The sequence below is a fragment of the Erithacus rubecula genome, assembly GCF_903797595.1.
Source record: "Erithacus rubecula genome assembly, chromosome: 3".
Taxonomy (NCBI): domain Eukaryota; kingdom Metazoa; phylum Chordata; class Aves; order Passeriformes; family Muscicapidae; genus Erithacus; species Erithacus rubecula.
The window spans coordinates 31,087,963-31,111,282 of NC_136689.1; the positions used below are offsets into that span (position 1 = coordinate 31,087,963).

At 36.5% G+C, this 23,320-nt stretch overlaps 1 protein-coding gene across 1 annotated transcript in view; it reads left to right on the forward strand.

Annotated features, from left to right (window-relative positions):
* AGMO (alkylglycerol monooxygenase) overlaps positions 1–23,320 on the forward strand; it is a 185,557-nt gene that overhangs the window by 20,603 nt on the left and 141,634 nt on the right. The gene's annotated exons all lie outside the window — the stretch shown is intronic.

Sequence of the window (23,320 nt, forward strand, 5' to 3'; positions counted from 1 at the left end):
CCAGTTTTGAGCTTGACCTAAGCTATAGCAATGAAATAAAAATCTTTTTTGTTCTTTCAGAGGCTTTGGACTGGGCTTCTCAAAGCCAAGTGCCCACAGAAGCTGTGGGATGCAGTAATGATACTTGATGTAATGTGCTTTCAGAAAGGGAAAATGGTCTGCTGCCAGTAGGTCAGTGGAATATATGGAAGTAGGTAAGAAAGGAGCCTGAGCTGCTGCGAGGAATGGAAGAGAGGAAGGGTCCCTCCCAGGTGGGGATGGCAGGCGGGTGTGAGAACAATGCAGGGTGGGTGTCAAGGGATAACAATGGTGGGGGGACGTGGCGAGAGGTGAGGAAGCAGTGGGAGCTGGAACAATGTGTCGAGGGGGACATCACGGCCGGGAGCTGGGAGCCCTGCGTGGGTGTACGGAGACTGGGAATACGCTTCACAAACAATGACATTAACAGTGCTGGCAGGGCTACAGCCTCAGGCTGCAAACTGCACCAGAGCAGGAGGCTATTCCTGTGTTTCAAAATAAAAATAATTGCATTTAAGTGTTAGAAAATCACTAGCTTGGCTGTGCTTTCTCTGGGGTCCACGGTAAAATTCCCACTGGCAGAGAAGGGAACAGGGCCATCTCTGCACTCTCTAAAGCAGTGGATGTATTTCTATTTCTGCAGCAGCTTTGCATTTACTCTTCTCTGTTTTTGTTTTTGATGAAATACTTTGAAATTAATCTCAATAGGTGTTTTAGAAATAAAATACAAAACAATTCTATATGTAATGGATTTGAAGAAACTAAGAAAATGCTTCTCTTCTCTTAAGAAGGTCAGTGCTGAGCTATTCAATAAATATTAATTTACTCTTCAGGTTACAGAAATATTGTTCTGTTAGATCTGTGCTGCTTAGTAGGGAACTGATGAAACATTGTAGAAATTCACTCCAACTGGAGATTTTAGTTTAACCAACACTCTTCTCTGGTCAAACAATGATGAAATCTGTAGCACGGCAACACAGCTGCAAAAGTCAGCTGCATTGGAAGTTGCTGAGGAAATTCAAGGAGATGGTTTTAAAAAGTAATGAAAAATATGTTTGCAAATTGAGAAGAAAGGGCACTGGAAAAATTGCTGGTACAAGCAGACAAAACACACCTTTGCACTAGAAAGTGATGGGGCCTGGTGATTCACGCTTGGATCCTACAGCAAAGTTAAAAATTAATAGCACATGTATATCCCAGGAAGTTCAAGCTGTGTGGGCTAGGCCTAATTGTTTCAAACTGAAAAACTAAAATTCAGGTATGTTTCTCAGTTGTTTCTTAGAACTTGAAATAATTTTGATACTAAGAATTATCATCATTATGTAGTTTTTGCCGGCTGCAAGCAATAATTTGGTAACTCAGTCCCCTGGGATTTTTACTACCTTATTTCATGTTGTCCATGAATAACTAGATTTTTCATTCTACTATTTCATAAGTTGTCTTGAATCACTACAGATTTTAAAGTTTGTTCTGTAGGAGAAACCCTACTTTGCAATATAAAATTTTTGCCCAGCATTTGAGGAAATATTTTTTCCTCTTCATTATATGCATGTAATAGCTATTATCCTAAACTGAAGTTATACAGCAACAAAAGGAAGTATTTTTAGGTGTGATCTCATTTTGCAAAGGATAGAGTTATTCTAAGTATGTACTTGTATTTTCCATTGTTTGCAGTAGCCACTGAAAGGTTAGAAAATAAAATGCTTCACCACTTATTCCAGCGTTCTTCTGGGTCTGATCCAAAAGCCATGGCAGTCAACGGGTCTACTTAGACACTGCTCTTTCTTGTGGCATTTTAATGAATTTATAAATCAATGTAACTTTTCCCTTTGTTTCAGTAAAACACCCATTATGGCTGCACTACTAAAAAAAGTATGCTGTAAAAATCACAGGTTTTATTTTAAATGTGTGGGTTTTTTTTTTTTTTTGCGGGGGGTAAGGATATGTATGGGTTTGAAGGATTTTTACCAGGTATTTTCATCTAGCATATATGGATTACTCCTCAAGTTTCCTCTCCAGGTGCAGAGACCTTGTAGAATTAGTCCTGCTAGTAAGGGGGATTTGGTGGTCCCAGAGCAGTGCTCAGCCCCAGCACACCCTCCCCGCGCCCTGGCCTCACAGATACTCCTATTGCAGACAAATAACAACAGCAGTAAGGAATTTGGAGGCTCTGTAAACTGATTTCTTCAGCAGCCACACCTTTTAATCACAAGGAGAGATCTAGAGAATTCCAGATCCAAGCAAAAACATGGTGTGGGTGCAGAGCCCAGGTCCTGGCTGTGGGTGTCTGGTGTCCAGCTCTGGTGTGGGGGGCTCTGCTGGACCCACAGCTACCCCTGGCCTGAGCAGGTCCCTTGGCAACAGCTGTATGCTCAACCCTGTGCTCCAGTGGGGAGTAGTGGGGAGTCATAAGGCTCTGGTGCTGTGTGAGGGAGTAGTTTTTAATTTACACTTCCTGGAGGATCACATCCTGCAGAACAGAGTGTTTCTGTCAGCTGGGGGAATCTCCTCTCCTCTGTCAGGCCCTGGAAGAAGCTGTCTCTTCTTAACAGCAGCTTCCAACACCTCTTCTTTTGTTCTCCTTTACTGCTGGGGAATTTCCATTGCTTCAGCGTCCCTCCCCTCAGCCAACCTGGGAGAAGTGAGTTTCCTTCATCAGGGCCAAGCTCCGCAGCAGCTGCATTGTTCTGCCTGGGCGCCGGTGGCCGGTGTCAGCCGCTCGCCCCATTGTCCGCTGGTGGCTCCCAGCCGCCCTGCGGGGTACGTGACACGGTCCCTGTCAGCGAAGGGCCGAGCCAATATGGGCTGATGGTGTGAGTTACATCTGAGGTCATAAAACAGACCTCAGCTGATGAGTACATCCTCAGCAGATTCCCCAGCTGCTACATGAAGTTTTGAGTTAATGGTGTGTCTCTTAATAATTCTGAATTTATTTATAGTGGATGAGAAATGAGCCTTCTACACCAGGTGTATTGTAGAGTAATAGACTCCAAGCTTCTCAGATTCTCCCACCAAACAAGACTGACCTTTCGGTCAAGGCCAGGTTCTGAAGGGTCAGAGGACAAAGAAACTCTGAAAATTAATGGTCAGTATTGTCCTTCAAAAGACCATGCCTCAGACCGTAGCAAAATGTCTCAGCTGAGGATATTGAGAAATTTTTCCTTCTAAGACTTTAAATAATTAGAAGTTTTGTAAACTTTTCGACTCCTGTTTTAAAGAACTTCTTTTAAAAGGGTGTTTCTCTTAGCTGTGACTTACATTGCTTCTGCCTCTTCTCCCAGTGAGCATCTTTTGTTACATACAGTTCCTTCAGCAGCAGAACTGACTTCAGAAGTTTCTGGCTGCTCTTTCCTACACCATGCTGCAGTTCACAACCCACTCAGTCCTGAAAAAAACATCATGCATGGAGCCTGTGTTCATAAGGTCACTGAAATAAACCGTGTTAAAAAACAAGGTTGTGTTGCATTTCTTTCTTAAGAATTCAACTCAGTAGTCATGAGGGTCAGCTTAGCCATGGAGCAGGACATAAGCCAGACATGCTAGCTGAGAATCTATGGGATTAAGTGGAGATTTGAGAGAGAGCAGACAATTTTCTGAGTCAGAAGTGCACAGGCAGGCAACTCATTGTTTTATAAGGAGCCAGAGTGGATAAATTGGCACAGGTAGTGTCTCAAGCTTGATGCCATTAAAATAACTAGAATGTGTAACAGTTAAGCCCAGTCTTGTTCTTTCTGATAATTATATATGTATTGTGTAGTAATAATAATGATGCTAATGTGTTACTGGACACTAGGGGAGTACTGTGTTTGTTGCATGAGGAGATGAGTTTAACCTTGTTAGAGGAAAACAGAGCTCAAAGGCTCAATGTCTCTTCACCATCTGTATTTGCTGACAATTTTTTGGGGGTGTATTGAAATCATATGATTGTACAATCTTTATTTATCTGACCCATTCCTGCCTTTGAAGTTCCCCGTTCCTCTGCATTTTATAATGTACTTGTTCTGAACTCAGCATATTAGCATGGAGCTGTTATGTAGATTTTATATTAACAATTGATACTATATTGAATTAAGATTTTATTTAAAGTGTTTTGGATTTATTAAAAATTCATTATAATAACATGATGTCTGACTTTTCTTACAAGGCTTGCTTTTCAGGAAAATCTGTATTCCCCTAGAAATACAGTGAATTACAATGTTCTTTGACATGCCAAATAGGGAGAGGGTTGGGTCGTGGTGGTATTTTTCGGCTTATTTTTGCATCTGAGAAAATCTCATTGTTTATCTGACTAGAAATTCAATACTGTATTGATTAACCAAAATGAAACAAATTTAATTTCACCCCAGTGAAAGACAGAAAATGTTGGGAACTGTCAAGTGACTGGATGAGGCTCTGCTCTTTTTCTGGTCACAGCTTGTGTTGATTGCAAGGGGAATTGATACACAATCATTAAGAGAAAAATACTCTCTTCTCGTGAATTACACAGAAAACCTTTTTTGCTGTTCTGTCAGTTGTTTTTTCTTATTTTCTAAACAGCCTTGTGAGAGCAGGATATTAAAATGCTGTCCTTACTAGGCTCACAAAAATTGCAAAAGCAGTAGCTGGTTGTTGTATTTTCTATTCCATCTTCTGTTGATTCTAGTCTAATACCTGTAGACAATACAACACGAATTTAAGAAAAGTATATAGTTCAGGTGATTATGACTCATTCATTGCCATTCAAGTTGACTGTAAATAAACTACATTATTTATTTCTATATGCTTGTTTTTGTAACTTGTCTTTTACCATTCTCTTACATTTTTACAAGAGGAGGTGCTCCTTTACTATGTGTCTTTTGCTTTTTTTTTGAGTGTACACTGAATTTGTAGAGGACCACAGTCAATATTAGCAACTCAAGATGTTGCCATTCCTTTTCATATTAAAACTTACATTTTGTTGAGAAAGATCACCTGAAAACTACATCAGCTGCAATGAGGCTTCCTGATCTGGAATGTCTAGGGTCCCATAAAATTATAGGAGCCTGCTTGTATTGTTTTCAGGTTGTTATTGTTCATAACAAGTTCCTGTTGTTTGAAAGACTGGTTTCTTGTATACTGGCAAGAATAATGTCCTGATATGAGGTGAGGTTGATTCACTTAGTCTGTTAATTTTATTGTGGCATATGCAGATAGCTAAAGCCTCTTCCTATTTTACTTCACAGGATGTGAGATAATAATTGACTTTCTGAAAATTCTCTGTAACCTGAAGAGCTCAGAAGATGGAAATAAGAGGGAATGCACTACAGAGTTTTTGCTTAATTTTGATTTCTGAATATCCTAAAGACATTTATGGATGAATGGATTTTCTAAGTACTTTCAGTGTCAGAAATAATTAAGAAAAATGGTGGTAGCAAATCTGCCAATAGGTTGAATGTCAGACAAAGTGATTGGCTGTGGATATTTGGCTCTTTCTAGCTGCTGTAGGATGTGGTCTGGATTGGGAATACAATGTAGTGAAGGGTAAAATATGCCTTGTTGCTATAGGTGAGGAGTTCAGCTGCACAGTCTGGGTTCAACAATACTCTTGCTACGATTCTTGCAGGTTTTCTGTAAATATCTGGCAATTGGGTTTTTTCCCCACAGGATGCTGGGAGAGACAGGCCTGACTGTTATGAATAAGACCTTCATATGTGTACAAAAGCCATTTGTTTTTTAATGTTTTATTTTTCTGATTCCAGAGACAATATATCTTTTACATTTAATTAAATGAAAGCGTAAGCTGACAATATTATGATACCATTTTTATGCCAAATTTCAGTGGCAATTCCATCTCCTCTCAGCACTATTCATCTCCTTCCAAGCTCCCCAGTACAAAATAAAAAGAGAAACTATTCCTCCATTTTCCTTGTTTGTCATTTTATGGTTGGGAAAGTGGCCAGCACAATGTTAATAATGTTTTTAAGTATTATGTATTTTCCTACTTCAAGAATTTGCATAATACATTGGCATTCTAGAGATTCTTTATGTAGATTTGCATAAGTCAGATGTATGGGTGTCCAGAGTGTAGAATTTCATCTTTTCTCCTACCTGCAATGCCTGGGTTTTTCCTGAGTGCACAGACTAGATAAAAAGTTCTGGATCTGCTTGTACAAGAGCAAGTTTGCAACATGCTTTTTCAGTAAAACAGTAAAAAAATGTAGTGAAGTGGGAGAAGAAAGTTGGTTATAAATTAGCATGGGTTGGCTAAAATCAACTGTCTTCACACATTTGTATCCTTGGCTATTGCTGCCCTCTAGGCTGTGTTCAAATTTTAAACAGAGAAACAAATAATCCTTTTCATCTGAGTGGAGATGTGAGTATGAAAGTGTCCAATTCACTCTGCAGGGAAACAGTTTATTTGACATACTTTTTCAAGTGTGCTGCTGAAAACCAATGAAATGGTGCATAACACTTGTATTTTTTAAGGTGTTATAGAGCATGAAGTAAAATGTGAATTATCCAAGTTTTAAATTGAATCTTTTTGTAGTTAGTGAATGTAGAAGAGGAGAAGCTAGTTCTTCTGCAATTGTTTGAAGATCTTATTGAAGTTTTACCTGAAAAAAGATTTGAAGTAGTTCTCTTGTACATTTTTTGGCTTCCTAAATGTTATAGAACCACCTTCAATCAGGTGACTTCATAAGCTAAAAAGAGAGAACTATATGTTTGGTAGTTTAATTGTTCATTAAAGGAAAGAAGTTCAGCTATGTCTATCTTCTCTTCCTTTTTCTATTTATTTTGGTCTTAAACTTTGAATATATATCTTATGCTAGAAACTTGTCTTTCACGTGTAAGTGAAAACCCACCTGAGAATACATATTTCTGTTTCCCTTGACTTAATTTGAAGTCATGTTACTTACTTCAGCTAAAGGTTAATACCTATTTCCTGAAGAAGTTGCAAAAAATCACTTAATTTAAGCTGATTTTAAACCAAAACCAACTGCAATGATTTTGGAAATACCACCTCAGTTTATGATATATCAGGTCCTCACACTGTCTTGCTAGAGGACTACGTCACCTCCATGTTTTACCAATCTGTTGAAATCAGCAGATCAGCAGTAAAAAGTACCAAATACAGCAACTGTTTTTAATCTGTGATGTGAAATTGTGATTGTAAGGAGTTAGATTTTGAGTAAAAACACACTCCATATAATTCATCAAACAGGCAGCAGTGGTAACTTTTCTTGTCACAGTTTTAAAGCAGAAGCAGAGGTGTAGAGGAATGAAAGGCATTGTTAAGACAGCCCACTGAGATGCTTCTCCTTTTTCTGTTACAAAAAGAAGTGTTTTTCTCCTCCTGCGCTAGTAAAAATTGCCTGGTCACTATTGCTCTGTCTATCATTCTGTATAGTTTTAGCATGGAGAAAGAAATGAACAGAACGCAATCTCTGCACTTCCACTCTGAAGCAGCACTTCAGCTAATATGCACTGTGAGCTCTTTTGAAATTTCTTTTCAAACTATGCAGAATTTAGCTTTGGAACCTCTTGACAGTCTACCTGAAGGGAAAGGTAAAGTGGTTCCTGTGGCACATATGTGACTGTGTGGCTAGGACATGTGAAGTGGGGACACAGATCCAGCTCTTCTCCTGGGCAGATGTGCTGCTCTGAAGGGCTTGGAATCACATTTCTGTTCCCCAGCAGGACATGGCTAAAATATCCTATTGCTACAGTGTTAGGACCAAGGACAGTAAGAAATTTAGAATGCCTCTTTAATGCAGAATAAAAGTGCATTCCGTCCGAGGCCTCAAAAGGCAGGCTGTTCCTTTCAGGATATTTCTCAGTTTTCCAGAAGCTCAATGCCTGTAATAGTTTTTCTGGCTTGCGAAAAATTCTAGTAAGGCCATGACCATTTAAAATACTTTATTTTACATTTCAAGATTGACAATTAGCATTTAAGATCTGTCTGGAGAAGACAAAACATTATTGTATCTGGGAAATGCTCTTTGCATGTGTATTTCCTTCAATGTACCTTTATTGCCTTAATAAAGTATTGAAACTGCCAAAACTGTTTTTTGAATGTAGGAAGGGCAATATTTTCTGCATCACACTATATCTAAATTGATAGCAGACTAGTGGAAGATGTAACTCAATAAAAATAAGCATCCAGAATGTTTCCCTTCTTTTTAGCAGCTAAAACTATCAGTAAATCCTTTTCTGGTATAACTTCCTTTATAAAATACACTATTTCTCAATTTTTCTCAAGGATAAAGTCATCAACGCTAACTATTTTAAAATTGAAATTACTTTTTATTCTAAATTAAGAGTTGCTTAATAGAATGTAAATATCCTGTTTCAAGAAGGTGCCTACAATGTTCACATGTATAAAGCTGTATGAAAGACAGGTGTGCTAAATAGGAGTCACTCAACTCTTTTATGGTCTTTATACTTGGATTTTTAAAAGTACTTGCATTTAAGCTGTAGATGATGGCATCTGGGCTGCTTATTTGGAGGGCTGCATGGGAACAGGAAATTTCTTCTTGCTGCTGGGAAACAAAAATTGTGACTAATCAAAGCATATTGGTATGTATGCGTGAGGAAGTGCAAGATATTGTGGAGTCCAGGGGGAGAATTCTTGATTCTATCTAGTTGTTAATTTTCCACAAATCCATGAAAACTTTGCTTCTGAAAAAAAACTGTGGCATTCTCAGCCTTTCTGATAAGGACTTTACACACACTGACAGTAAAATGGTGTGGTGTTACTTCAGACAGTGCAGTGTAGCCTGGACATGTGACCTTGTAAAACACAGGAGAGATTTTCTCATGCTTCTTTTAACTTCCTTTCTTCTAATTCTTTCCAATAAGCAGATACCATAAATATCACTGTCATTCTAAACATACCTTACCATTTTATTTTTCTAAGTTCAGGAGGGGCAAAGCTATTACTTAGTATGGAAAGGGAAGTGCAGACTCTCAGCCTGTAATAACACCATGGCATGTGACATGTTTTCACAAGAAATTATTTCAGACATCAATGATGTCATGTTCATGGCTTCCATCACCTGGAAAGTGACCTGTTAAACTGAAAAAAAAAGGTAGGATTTTATTGATTTTACAGCACAATGGTATAAGGAAAAGATATGCTTTATATGTTCATCATATATTTTACATGCTTTTATGCTTTTATTTTAAATTTTAGTCACTATTAACACATATAGATGCTGAGATCCTAACATTTTGTAGTTTTTTTTAATTTAATGTACTTTGATTAGGATAATGATAATAATGATTAAGATACTAAAAAAAAAAAAAAAAATCCCCCAAAAATATAAAAATAATGAACTCTTCCTGAGTTGGAATGAGTGAACCTGTCAAAGCCAACACTCAAATCCTTCCTGCTATTTCCAGCTTCGCTCTTCTGATGTCTCTTGCCCATTCATGCTGACATGGCTTTTTTTATTATAAATGTTGTTTTGCTACTTAAACAGGGGGGATATTTTTTTTTTTGTTTATTTATAGTTGAAATATATATCTAAAAGTATTATGGAGAAATGCAGAATTAACTATGTAAGCTTGTTATATCATTAGCAGATTCCTTTGGACCATATAGTTAAAATGAATCTGAGTCATGAACACTTTGCAGCATTCCTATGGGACAAATTACAATATGCAAAGTTCTCACAATACACATATAAAATAAATTCATACTAACTGATAGAATTTTAAGAAACTGTAATATTAATTTTTTCTCTTTTGTCTTTAAATATGGGTATGATTATTATGTTTGCTCCTTTTGTGAAAGCACTTCACCAAGCAGAGTTAAGTTGGAAACCATGAAGCTGGTTCAGAGAAATTATTGGGAAGAAGTGAATGCAACCTCAGCTAAGCAAAAAAAAATTAAAAAAATCTCCCTATGCAGTTTGAATTTTTCATTTCTTCTCTGAAAATTTTTGCAAAGCAATTTCAGATTGGATATCAGGACAGAAATATGGAAACTTTAAATACAGCAGTGTCTTTAAATTACTGAACAATAAGAATAAACAAACTGATTCAGAAATTATTCTCATTTTCCTTTGCTCAGTATCTATCTTTGCTGATAATAATTAAGTCCCTTAGGGTACTTTTTTTCATGGTTAAACTGCAAGTATTTTGCAGTGGAGATGAATTTCATTGTTCCCTTCTGTAAAACTGGAAGAGTAGCACAAAAAGTAAAAAACTTTCCTAACACTGTGGCAGAGCAACTGACAAGCTCAGGGATGAGTTCTTTAGGCTGGTACCTTCAGATCAAAGGTAGTGCTTCCATTACATTAAGTCTGAGAGTGAAGTTTGTTCTTTTTTTAGTAAATCATACATTTCCTGGTTTTTGTCTATCTGAAGTTTAGTTTGCATAAATTTTGCTATATAGTTTATTCACCAATCAGTCTGTATTCTTACTTGTGATTTGAGTATATTTATGTATGCCTGTTTAAAGGTATAGGATGTTTTGCATGCATTGCAGCTACAACTATATTGTTACTTCAATTGCATATGTATGCTCACTGTGACTACAGAAGTACAGAGTCACAGAATAAAAACTGCAGTCAGAGGAATCCAGACTGCTTATTTTTATACTTACTGATATCCCAGGGAAAAAGGTAAAAAGCAGTTCATAAAACCTGGACAAAAGAAGGATGTAACTTTTTTTGTACTCCCTTGGGCTGAATCTCAGCTGAAACAACTGACAGTTTTTGGACTTACTGAAGGAAATGATGAGTGAAGATAAATATCCAGATGTTTGCTGGCCAGATGTGTAAGGTTACATTTTGGAAAGCATGAATTCTCTACCTGTGTCTCCTGAGAAGGAAGTTGTAAATAGTAAACATCTTATATTTTTGTTTCTACAGTCTGGGAGGAAAAACAGGATTCAAAGTAAAACTTTGTTTTGCCTTCAATATAGTGTATGAGCACAAATGTAGATTGAACATTCAGATTTGCACAGCGTGCAAGTGGGATTTTTTTAGTAGTTATTATGTCTGCATGGCTAAATTAGCACCCTTTGAGCCTTGTTTTTAATTCAGGGGAGATGCAGCTTATGGAACTTAATTTTCCAGCAGTAGGGTAGAGGTGTGTCAAGTCGCTGAATGTTTCCTATATTCTATTCCCATATTTAAAACTTATTATTTATGACAATAAAAAATTCAAAGCTTGACTTTTTCCCCTCTCTCCCCCATCTACTCCTAGAGAGACTAAGTCTCTCCCTTCCCACCTAACACAGATCTCTTTCTTTTCAAATAAATATTTGGAAGTGGCTGCCTGTTCATATAGCAGCACAGCTCATCTCAGCCTGTGCTTGCTGTTAAACTTGGGAAGAGGAAAGAAATGTCTTGTTAAAGTCAAGTAAATAACTTAGCTGCTAGGCAGTAAGAAAAATATTGGATTTGATTGTGTATTATTCCCATATGGGTGAGATATATTTAAAATTGAAAAGGAAACCACCTCCCTTAAAACTTAAAGTGACAGATTTTCAAAAATTGGCAGCCAATTTTCACCTATAATTGTACTTAATGGGTAAGGGATTTTCCTCTGCTGATGAGGGATAAGAGGGTCTTGCCACCAATACTAGCAGTGAGGCAGAGGAGGCCCCTTCCAGCATGTAAAATTTTGCAGATATTTCTCCACTTCCTTTGGCTAAAGATCTCCTGAGGGCTGGAGCCTGCTTCAGTGCATGGGAGGTGATTAACTCCTTTATGTGAACTCCCTACTCTTTAGGAGCTCAAAAAAACAAGCATGTCAAGAGTGAAACTTTAAAAACAAAACCAAAAACAACAACAAAAAAATCCAAACCAAAACAAAAAAAACAAACTAACAAACAAAAAAACTTTCACCAAAACAAACAAACACCACCCAAAAAAACCCAATCAACGTTTAAACAGGGTTATTCTTCTCCAGGGCAGGCAGTGTTGAAATGTGTAGCACTCCACATTCCCTTATCTGGCATTGCCTGCAATTTTAAATGCAAGCACCTGAAAGGGTTTTTATTTATGTGCTTATGTAGACTTATTTCTGTGTTCCCATTCAGCCATTTTTTAAACATTAGAAAATATAACAGCCATATAATACAGGAGCCCAACCTTTTCCTCCTTAGAAAACACAAAGTGCTTTCCCAAATACTTGTTTTGAAGGCACACGATTTACAACACCAAATTTCTTTAATGACTTACTAATTTCTTCTCAGTCATGTATGAGAACAAATAGGCTCTGGAGCATGACCTGAATATTGGCAATTGCAAGGATGTAGAAACAACTTTTCTCAATTTCTGTGTAATGATCAAAACATTGCTGGAAAGTGTTATGTGCTCAGGACAAGGAAATATGTTAAAAAGTGCAGAGAGAATGTGGAAGTATCACCAGATGTAATTCTTGCTGAGTCTTTGCATACAAAGAGGGAAGGGGAACTGTTCAGAAGAGAGAACAAGAAACAGAGATGGAGAGTAACCATGAAAAAAGTGACTATAGAACTGGCTTGATTCTGTTCCTGGGAGTTAACCCTGCTCCTAGGGTAGCTGCTGCTCCTCATAAAGAGAGACCAGATTGCAAGCCTCTGAGAGAAAACTCTTCAGCTAAAGGCTGGTTAACCAGGTGGCACTTGTAAGCTACCCCAGCCCATCACTGCAGCTATGGCAACTCAGCTCCCAGGGGAGGCAGGAGCTCTGCACTCTGCCACCACTTGCAGCTCTGGCTTCCTTTTGCAGGTGGGGGAATTGGAGAACAGACTGACAGTCTCTTGTTCAGATTTGCTACTCAAACTAGTAGTTTCTGAAGTGTGTCATGGTGGTTTATCTTCATGAACTGCCAGGTCTGCAATATCATCCTCTCTCTCAAAACCATTTTTTTGGTGAGGTGTTGGCTTTGAAATAGTTATGAGAATATTTTTCCTTGGCTTTGATTTTTGTGCCTATAGGATTTCTTTGGTTTTTTTTCTCTGCTTCTTGGAATGAAATAATTTTTGCAGTAGTTGTAAGTTGTTTTTTTACAACTCACAAAACTAGCAAAAATGTTGTTTTTGTAAGTTGTAACAACAGTGGAAGCACTATGAAATTCTGGGTATCACAACAATTACAAGGAGAAGCCTGGGACAGGCAAAGTGAGGTGCTTTCAGATGAAAATTACTGTATGTGCAAGTGGAATATGAAAGCATTGCTGGATGGAATAGAAAGATGTGACAGAAAACAGTAGGCATTGAGGCAGTAGAGAGGAATATATGCAGAGTCAGGATGAGTCTAGGAGTGAGGAAATTTATGATGGACTGATTTACAGCTACTTCATGGCCAAATTCAGGGATAAAGCCCTGTGCTATAGAAGGCTTTCTGTTAATTACGAAATTAGAGTTTGCACCAAAAATGAATGGAGATCTTCTTTTTATATTAGAAACTAAGAAATCTTGTAATAGCTAAAACACATTTTGCCTAAAGGTGGGCAGTTCTGTTTGGTCTGCTGAGAACACTGTAGTTGCTTCCCAAATAGTTACACTTCTAAAGTTCATGATTGCCAAGAAAATATAATGGTTTTCCAGTGTTCCGAAATAGCAATAGTAGTTTTTAGTGGATGAGTTGGGTAAAATTGCTTTCTGCACTGTTACCTCTACATTATTACACAGGAAAAGGTAATGGCAAGTAATAAAAATACTTTCATGTATACTTTTTTGCCTCTTTGGAGAGATCTAAGATTTTTTCATTTGCTTATGTTTAATAAAAGGCTGAATTAATATTTTTTAGTTACTTACAGATTTATATCTATTAGTCAAGTAACACAAGCATCCCTCGAGAGGTGGGCTACTGAGCATTAATGTAATTGCTGAAAAGTTTCACACTTTTTTTTTTTAGTTAGGAATAATATCCATCATGTAGTGGGATTTTGTGTGAGGTGATAGCACAACATTTTACATATTAATCAAAATAATTCATAGAGCTTACTTCATCTTCCATTCTACTAGGATATGGTTACTACACAAATAATTTTAGGACAGGAAGTAAGAATAATACTGTAATTAACTGAAATTGCAGGGGAACTTAGGTAGTCAGAATGTAATTATGCAATACAGAACTCAGCCAGGAAACAGGATTAACTTTCCTGTTCTTTTGAAAAATGCCAGATGATTGCTAATATTTATAAATTATTTTTACACATCAACTGAGTGATGATGACTGTGACAGAGGAGCTGCCTTTAAAATTGTGCTAAGCAGTTGGTTCCTCTCTGACTCAGTGATAAAGATGCTTCCTCCAGAAGCAGCTGTTAAATTTCCTTCTTGCACCACAGATTTCCTTAACATCACTTCCAAAAATCAGCCCAATCTCAATTACTTTGTCAGAATTAATTTGATTGCAGTATATCCAAAGTAAAGTCATATTGAAAATGACTGAGCAAAACTGTTTTATTTTTGGAAAAAAACCCCAAAAGTGCGTGTTGTGTCTATGTTATGTCAGATGCTGACAGAGGAAAGTTCAGTGTGGCAGGTACTGGTTGAATAATGAAATACACAGTTATCTCTATCTTTCAAAGGGTTACTAGACCCCTGCTAACTTTAGTAGAAAATGTTTATATAACCTGTATCATTGCTAAAAGTGTTTGCCATGTGGTTCAGAAGTAATGCAACAGAGGTAAAGTCAGAAATAAACTGTGCCAGAAGAAATAGAAAGCAGAATTAGCTACTGAGTAAAGATAACTAAAATACAAATACAGGGAAAGATACCTAGTTCAGGAAGAAATTCACTATATGTGTGATTTGTTCCAAAGAGAGATTTGGAATGCAAATTGAAACCAAAGTGTTGTGAGCCCTAAGTTTGACTCAGGTAAATTCTGTATTGGCAGCAGCTTTGGATGCTAAATACTATCATGGTCAAATGAGTGAGAGTGGAGTCCAGTGTGCAGCTATTCATTCCCATAACTGAACCACAGCAACTTGAATTGTAGGCCTGATGTTATTCTCAAGGTAATTCACTTTTGATTATTTTGTTTACTTATTATTTATACAATTTTGTTTGCAATACTTCTAAGGATTTGAAATTTAAAACATAGACTACAATGTTAAACTTTGAAAGAGTGTACAGTTGTAAGCTAGTTTGAGATTGGTATTTATTTTAAAGTACAAATTATTTTTTTCCTTCTAAATTATTGTTCTATCCATAACTGAGAGTAACTCCATGAATTCTTTATAATCCACAAGGGTGATGCACTACATTGACAACATGATGTCCATTAAATGTTAATTTGTTAAAGCGGGCATGATGTAATGCTGATTACAGTCTAGTATAAAATACTTACAATACTGCAATCTGATACATAATATATACATATATATTGATATAAACAAGAATATTGTTTGCAACACAAATTAAAATGGGTAATTCTACACCTAATTTTACTATATTGACTAAGTTAGTCACAGGGTAAAATCCCAATAAATCCTCTGCCCTCTTAATGGCCTTGAGGGATTTGTTCTGCTTTTGGCATGTATATTTGGATGGAAATAAGATTTCAGCAAGCAGTATTATTTACATTACCTGCCTAAGGGCCAGTCTTTCTGATCAGTCAGCATCCTGAGCTCAGGGTCTGAGTTAAGACAATTCTGTACCATGCTTTAAGGAAGGGTTAAAGTAACCAAATGTTACTTCTGCCTTTTTGGGTTCCCATAGTGGTGAGCAGATCAGCAGAGAGATACAAAATGTTAATCCTTTGTACTCACTAAAGTATGTCTGACATCATGATCTTAATTCTTCAGAATCTCTTAGGGAAATGCTTGCCAAGACTGTAAAGAAAATGTTTTTACATGGAGCCTTACTTTGTTCTGACATTTATGCAAGGGCACAATTCGCCATGAACCTTTTAGTCTTCCTTTTCCTTCAGAGCATAATGAAAGGAGTCTATTCATCCCAGTCTCTTGGCATTTTTGTGGAAAAATAATAGTTCAACTGCACAGGCCCACTCCTCATCTGAAATATGAGTAAGCCCCAGAGCTGAAGCAATCTGTGCCCACTGCATATTTCTACCAGGTCATTGGACCATTGCCATTGTTAATAAGGTTGAACCCAAATCCACAAATGAAAAAAAATAGATAAAAATAGTTATGAAGTATCAATGCTTATAGTAGAAATATACAAAAGATCACATTAGAAAATGTATGTTGTATAACTATTTATTATTACATCAGGTTTTAAAATATTTACATTTACAGAAATGGCCCTCACTCATTTAGTAGTTGGGGAATATTCCTTTGGGAGCAATGGCAGGATGTTTTCTGTTAACCTCATTTATTTTATTTTAACTAGAAAAGGAAAAACTTTTTTAGCCAATTTTTTTTCCTCCCTGTAACTAGGTAATAAACTTGTATCTAAAAAAACACTTGCTAGAAAGTGCTGTTATCTGTTTAAAATTTACGGAAACGCTGCATTTTAATGGCACAATAACTAATCCTCAATTATAGAGGAATTCCTCCGGAAGAACAAGTCATGATGCAAGTGCCAAATAAATCTAGTGGCATGACATGGATAGTAAAATTTCATAACAATAGTAATGTGAGGGCTATGTTTTCGAAGCAGATTATGTTGATAGTACTACAGCTGACCTAGCCGTGTTTGATTTTCATGCATAATCCTCAATAAATCATTGAGAATTGCACAGGGTGACACTATATATTAAAAAGACTCATGAAGTTATATCTGGATTAAGAACTTAAAAGAAAAAAATATGTCATAGCTCTAGGATTGTGTGAAAAATAAGGCAAGTCTTATGTTTCTTTCAAAAACCTGTCTTTCTTCAGATTGGTACTGCAGTGTTGTAGCTCAAATGCATGGCCATCAAAATAAAGCAAAGCACTTCTGTAATGTCCTATAAGAAGAAAGAATATTTAAAAATTAAAGGTGAGAGTTCAGTGAGGAGAACCCTTTTCAAAACAGAATATCATCATATATAATTAATTTAAAAACTGACTTGCTACAGGAAATCTCCAGGTGTAATGGAGAAGACTTACAACTTCACTGCTACTGTAAGTTGCAAGACTGCTACTGTGATTAGAATCTGAGTTAGCAGGGAAATGGGGAAAATTTTCTTAAATCTTAAAAAGTGAAATCTGTTGTTTTTAGGGAAGATGTCTATGTTTAAATGCTTGTATTTTTACTAGATGTTAAAGGGAATTAAATATTAGTTTATGCTTTTAGATTATATTCAACTGATTTATGTTGTTGAGAAGTTTTGAATACAAACCTGCAGCAAAATTTAATGCTATTATTTTATTTCATGTTAATATATTTGCTTTAAAGTTCTGAGAAAAGATACTCCATACCTCATTTACTGTTGTGATTTAATTTTTTTCCAGAGCATCTGGTAAAAATGCAAAGCTGACTTCTAAAGGAAGTCTGTTCCTCATTTACATAATGGAAATATGATGGATTAAAGAACCAAAGTTTTCTTACAATTTCAGATTTCCAATTAGATGAGACAGTCCTGGCAATAAAAAACATATTTTTTTATGATATAAGATTAATTGTTTTTAGGAGTATAGGGGTTTTAGATGAGAGGGTTTTCATAGTTGTAATTTAAAAACTGGATCTTTAATTTTCTAGTTGACTGAAGTGATAGTTTTTGTAGGAGCAAGATTTCCAATGGTGTAAATTCCATATAGGGTGCAGAAAATAGGATTACTTTTAATAATTAAGAAGCTGAAGAAATGAAGGACTGGGCAGTTCACTTTATGCTTCCTTATGAATATAGGTAACATAAGAAGCATAAATAAAATTATCTTAAAAGTAACTCATCATTTGTTTGCTGGATGTATAATTCCTTAGCACAGCACAGGGAGTAATTACTGCAGTGAATGGTTGTTTTTCAGTGTCTTGGATGCGATGATTGCACTGACATTTGAAAAGAACATGTGCAGAATTTGAAACTGGTTTAACAGAATTTATTTAATGTTCATTCATAATATTAATTTTAAAATAGTAATAATTCTATAACAAGTGTCAAATCCTAGATTTTTAAATTTAAGAAAATAAAATTAATTATCAATCTGTTTAAGTCTATGGAAATAGCATCATTTTGAGAGGAAGTGCTACATTAAGCTGTTATTTAACCACATCTGTTTTAGCTGAGTATGTATGTGTGTGTGTGAGTGTATTGGCAAGAATTGCAATTAATGTCCGAGAGCTGGTTACATTAGTGCCACAGTGGAGGAACTCACCACTAGTTCTATGGATTAAGTTAAAAGCTCCTCCACTGTTCAAAGTTCCAACAACTTTGGAAATTTGAAAATTGGGTGACTTGAAGAAATAGTACAAACATGGCTTACCTTGTGGTGGAGAAAATAAAAGGATGGCAAAGAAAGGCTGAATTTCTTAGGAAGGTGTTTCTAGTTTGCCTAATATCTTTGGACAAGGGACTTTGAGCTGTTGCAAAGTAAGGACTGAGGAGGGCTGGGGCTGCTGCTTGAGACATGAGGGTGTCATTTGAGTTGGAGCCTCGTTTACTTGTGGAAAAGGTCAACGGAAATGTTATTGGGGATGTGCTGAGGCTCTAGCACTTCCCTGCTGGCTTGGGAGGGAGAGCCTTTCCCTCACTGCCCTGTGACTTGTAATGTACTTTACATCCAGCCATAGTGGAGGAAGTATGGAAAAGTCATCTTTGCAGGAAAAAAATGTTTTTGAACCTGTGCACGTTTAATAGATGGCTATTTTTATATGCTTGTGACATTGTAAATATATGGAATAATTTCTATTATAAAATGTTTACTTGAGACAAATGAAAACCTTTAGACACTATGAAGGGTGAGGCCACTAAGGTAACAAAATGCATTGTTTCTTAAAAATACATATTTAAAGTTGAGTCATACAACTATTGAATGGCAAACAACTTCTGATAGTCAATGTCCTGAAACTTTTAGGGCATCCCTGTGATTTTCTGTGTATATATTGGCTTCAGCTGCCACTAAATGTTTCAACTATTGAGTTGCTCACATGAAAACATAGCCACAGAAAATGCCTAAAGATTTTTGTAGGTAATATTAATGCTATAGTTTTTTGATGCTACTTTCAGTATATTTTTTAATTGTGTTTAATTTTGAAGCAAGAATTTTTTTTTAAACTATATTGGTGATATCCTTAGTAGTAATATCTCTTGAACCAGAACCAGAACTCTCCATTTGCCAACCCAAAGTGAATTGTCAGTCACATATTCAGGTCCTATCTTGGAAGCTATGGAATTGTGAATCACTAGGCTGTGCTTTTTGGTGGTATCACTTGTAAGGTGAGATAAATCAGTACTTTAAGATAAGCCACAAGATGATGAAATTTTCTAATTCATTGGATTGACCCCAAGCTGTGATCCTGAGTCATTGTGAGAGTTAAATTATATTTATACATCCATATTTGACCTGAGCATCAGTATCTGCTGTTTTTAATAAAAGTTTGCACAATAGTACTTTCTCATGTCCTCAGAGAAGATCCTAAAGAGTACTTCTTTCTGTGAGGTTCTGAAGAACACTCTCTCTTACAGAGTGACTGTATTCTGTTGTAATTGCTCTTGTGGAAGTAACTGCTGCTCATGAAGACATCCTTTACATAGCTGGTTTGTTTCTGATAGCCATGGAAAAACACCTTATTGCAAGCTCTAAGCCTCTGACAAAACAGGATTAGTTTGTGTTAAATTTTGCTGTCTTGTTTTGCAGTATGCAAAATTGTGAATTAGCTTGGGTAATTCTACACGACCTATAGTCACCTAGGAAAGTCTTCATACTTGGTGACTTGTATTGCATTAAGCAGGAATGTATGCCCCCTCTGAAAGCATCCTGTGCTGGCTGCTTTCTCACTACCTTTGGAAAAGTTTGACTATATATTTGGAGAACATACCTTAAAGCAACCTCCAAAATTTATGTTGCACAGAATCATGAGTAAGTTTTTGTGAGTGGTTTTAATTAATGAAGGCAGGTACATAATTGCCAGAATTCTCTTTGTAAAAGTAAGCTGATTCAGAAATCTGTGGTTTCATAAAAGCATTTTTGTATGCGCAAAATGGGTCGAAAGAGAGAAAAATATGGTTTTGTACAGCATGAAAGTTCATTTACAACTCCCAAGTTCTTGCTTGATAGCAATGTGTGTGTATATTTCTGAATGACTTTTCCAACTGTTTAGTGTTCAGGATGAGTTTATTATGAAATATTAAAGTACCATTATTTTTCTGTGAGCAAAATAACAGCTTTTGTGTGGGATCAATGTTAATTTGACTTCTTTCCTTACTATTAAAATTGTCCATTATGAGAAAGATTTGCTTCACTGAACTACTCTACCAACTAGCCAAGAAAGAAAACAACAACAACAACAAAAAACTCAGGACATTCTAATTTAAGAGAGGTTAACCCCCATTTGTGTACATGGTAAATGGACACGGCAGGGACAGAATCTTCATTCCTTCTGTCTTATTAAACTTGGGAAGCAGTAGTCTTTAGTTTAATAAAGGCCCTCTCCTCCAGCTGGATCTGTGAAAGGAAATGCTCCCACACAGAGCTGATTTGAAACTAATGCTTCTTTTATGTGAACATGTTATACTTAGATCTTATGGCACTTGATACAGTGAATACAATCTACTAGTCATCAGTATTTTATAAAAGTGAACAGTTTAGTCTGTGATGTCTCAATACTCCATCATATTACAGATATCTATTGATCACTTAAATAATTTTCTCTGTATAGTGCTCAGGGTTTCTTTATGTTGTTACTTTCTATATTCACTTAGAAACTTAATTTAAATTCCTTATGCCTTTTGTAGTAAATGACCAATAAATGCTTCTTGCACGTTGTTCAGTTTATAGTGGAGAATATTCCTTTCTTATTGGTAATTGCACAGCATATTATTATGTGGTAAAAAAAATCCATTCTTTTCCTAAGGCAGAAACCCAAGTTCCTGTCTGTTTTGCGGATGTTAAAAATCCCTTGACACTCAAAGAAGAAGAGTGGGAGTATTAACTCTCAGAAACCCTTGGCAGAGTATTCATGAAAAGAGTCTTTCTCCTCCCAGCACAGGGGACTAAACTTGTTAGGAATGCTTACTGTGAAAGAAACACTTTATGTAATCTTAATAAATGCAGTAAATTTAAGATCATTTTCTTAAGCAGGAGGGGAGAATTGGGAAAAAGTTCAACTTTTTATTTTATTAAGAAATATACAGGGAAGGACAGATTATCTGAGGATTTGTCCAAGCTTCTAAGCATGAACTTCTTTGGAGAAAATGACTGTAAAAATAATTTTTCCCTACCTATTTTTAATATTTGATAGCTGCAGTGGAGAAAAAAAGCCATTTTTCTGTCTTTCAAATGATATATGCAATGAATAGCCAAACCACTTTCACTGTAAAGTGCATAAGAGCCTTGGAAGTAGCTTTTAACATGGTAGGAAAAAGCTCTCATAATTGTTAGAAATTACAGGAGTTTTTCAGTCAGGGTGACTACTTAATGAAATATTAGTGACTGACACATAAGAGCAAATGGTCTTGCACTGTAATTGAGTAGAATCAGAGCCTCTAAAATCCTTTAATTAGTCCACCTTGCAAACTTTTAATGGATTTTTAGATTTGCAAACTTTTCCTAATATGTAAAGATATAACCCCCCCAGCTCCAGGAGTCAAGGCTTCATAAACCTGAAGGGGGCTTTGGAGGTGTGGGTTATCTCAGCTGCCCCAGGCCTGGCAGGCAGCAGGAACCGGGGCTACCGTGCCCAAGGGAATTGCCCGTCCTCGCCAGAGCCGGGGCTCTGTGTGCGCCGGCTGTTAAGACAAACAGGGAAAGCCAGCGCCAAGAGAGCCCGCCCTGCCGAGTGAGGAGAGATGTTATTATTTTTAAGAAGAAGCCCTCTGGTGATATAACAGGGCTGACCCTGTTAGCGGAGGCTTCATAAATCTTTCTCAAGTGAAAGTTCCTGGCTGTGCAGGTTGGAGGGCAGACAAAAGAATCAAAAGAGCCAGGATGTGAAGTCTCTGTACTGTACATGTGAGCGCTGCCTATGGGACTCTGCAATAATACAACAATAGCCAAGATTGCAAGGCACAGCTTCAGTTCACTGCCTGCTTTCAACTGCTTCTAATAACAGTTTTAATTTTAGATTCCTCATGGCCTTCTGCATAACATCTTAAAACTGTAAAGATTATTTAGCAAGAAGAAAAAGAATGAAATATCATTGAAATATTAGCTTATTCTCTCCTTTCTCTCTTAGTACTGTAGTAATTATTCAATAGGGTGGTTAGAATAGAAAATGCAAAAAATTAGAGTGGCTACAATATAAATATATATGATTGACTTTCCACACATTTGCTGTGCTGTGATGAAAAGATCATTATGTAATGTATTGCCTGTCAACCTACAGGAGACTTTTTAATCTTGTTATCATCTGTTAATCATTTGAATTAGGTGCAGTACAGGATCTTCTCAAAGCAGACTGAAGAAGCCTCCTTGGAGCATAAGGATGACATGCCAATCTCACAGTCTTGAATGAAATTGAGAAACTTTCTTTGTGGTTTATACTTGCACCTGTTCAAACAATAGATGTGTCTATGGAATATACATATCCTCTCTTACTCAATCAGTGCTGAAGCCATAGACCTTGGTGTTTGCCAGCTGTGTACTGGTGACCCTGAAAATGGAATAGACACTTGCAAGTCCAAAAATCACAAGACTTCAGCCATTTGAGCTAATTGAACTTACAGTATCATTTAGGTGGGTTTGCATTGCAGCAGGTATTAGAGATGACATAATCCTTAATTCTAGGCTCTACCTGAAGCTTTTCTTTTATCCCTTTGTCCCATTGTGCATAAACAGGAATTAGTTGTGTTACCCTGAAATTCATATTTCTTGAGCAAGAAGAAAGGGAGGACAGAGGAATGAAAATATAATAACTGGACAAGTATGCAGGGCCAACTTGAAAACTATTTCAATTGAAGAGAGAGACTCTTACATTTTTGTTCTTGGAGCTGGGAGAGGAGCAAACTATGTTGTTAGAGTTTATGTGTTGTAGTATTTCTAGGGCAAGTTTTCCTTTCTTTATTTGCTATTTTAACATTTCAGCATTCCCCCAAGTGGAAATTTTACATGACGTGAAAAATAATGAAAGCAAATGAGGAAGTCGTGATTGGCTTTGCAATTTACTTAAAATGTTGGCAAGAGCTTTGATTAAGAGTTTAAATTCACACGGGCTTAATCAAAAAGAGATTAAAATCCTGTAAAGAGGCTGCTCAGGATTTCTTTACAGAAACCAGAATTGTCAGCAAGAGCTAATTTTCGGTGTTTGTATCAAGACCAGAAGAAAAGAGTGAAAAAATAGAGCATAATGGGCAGTT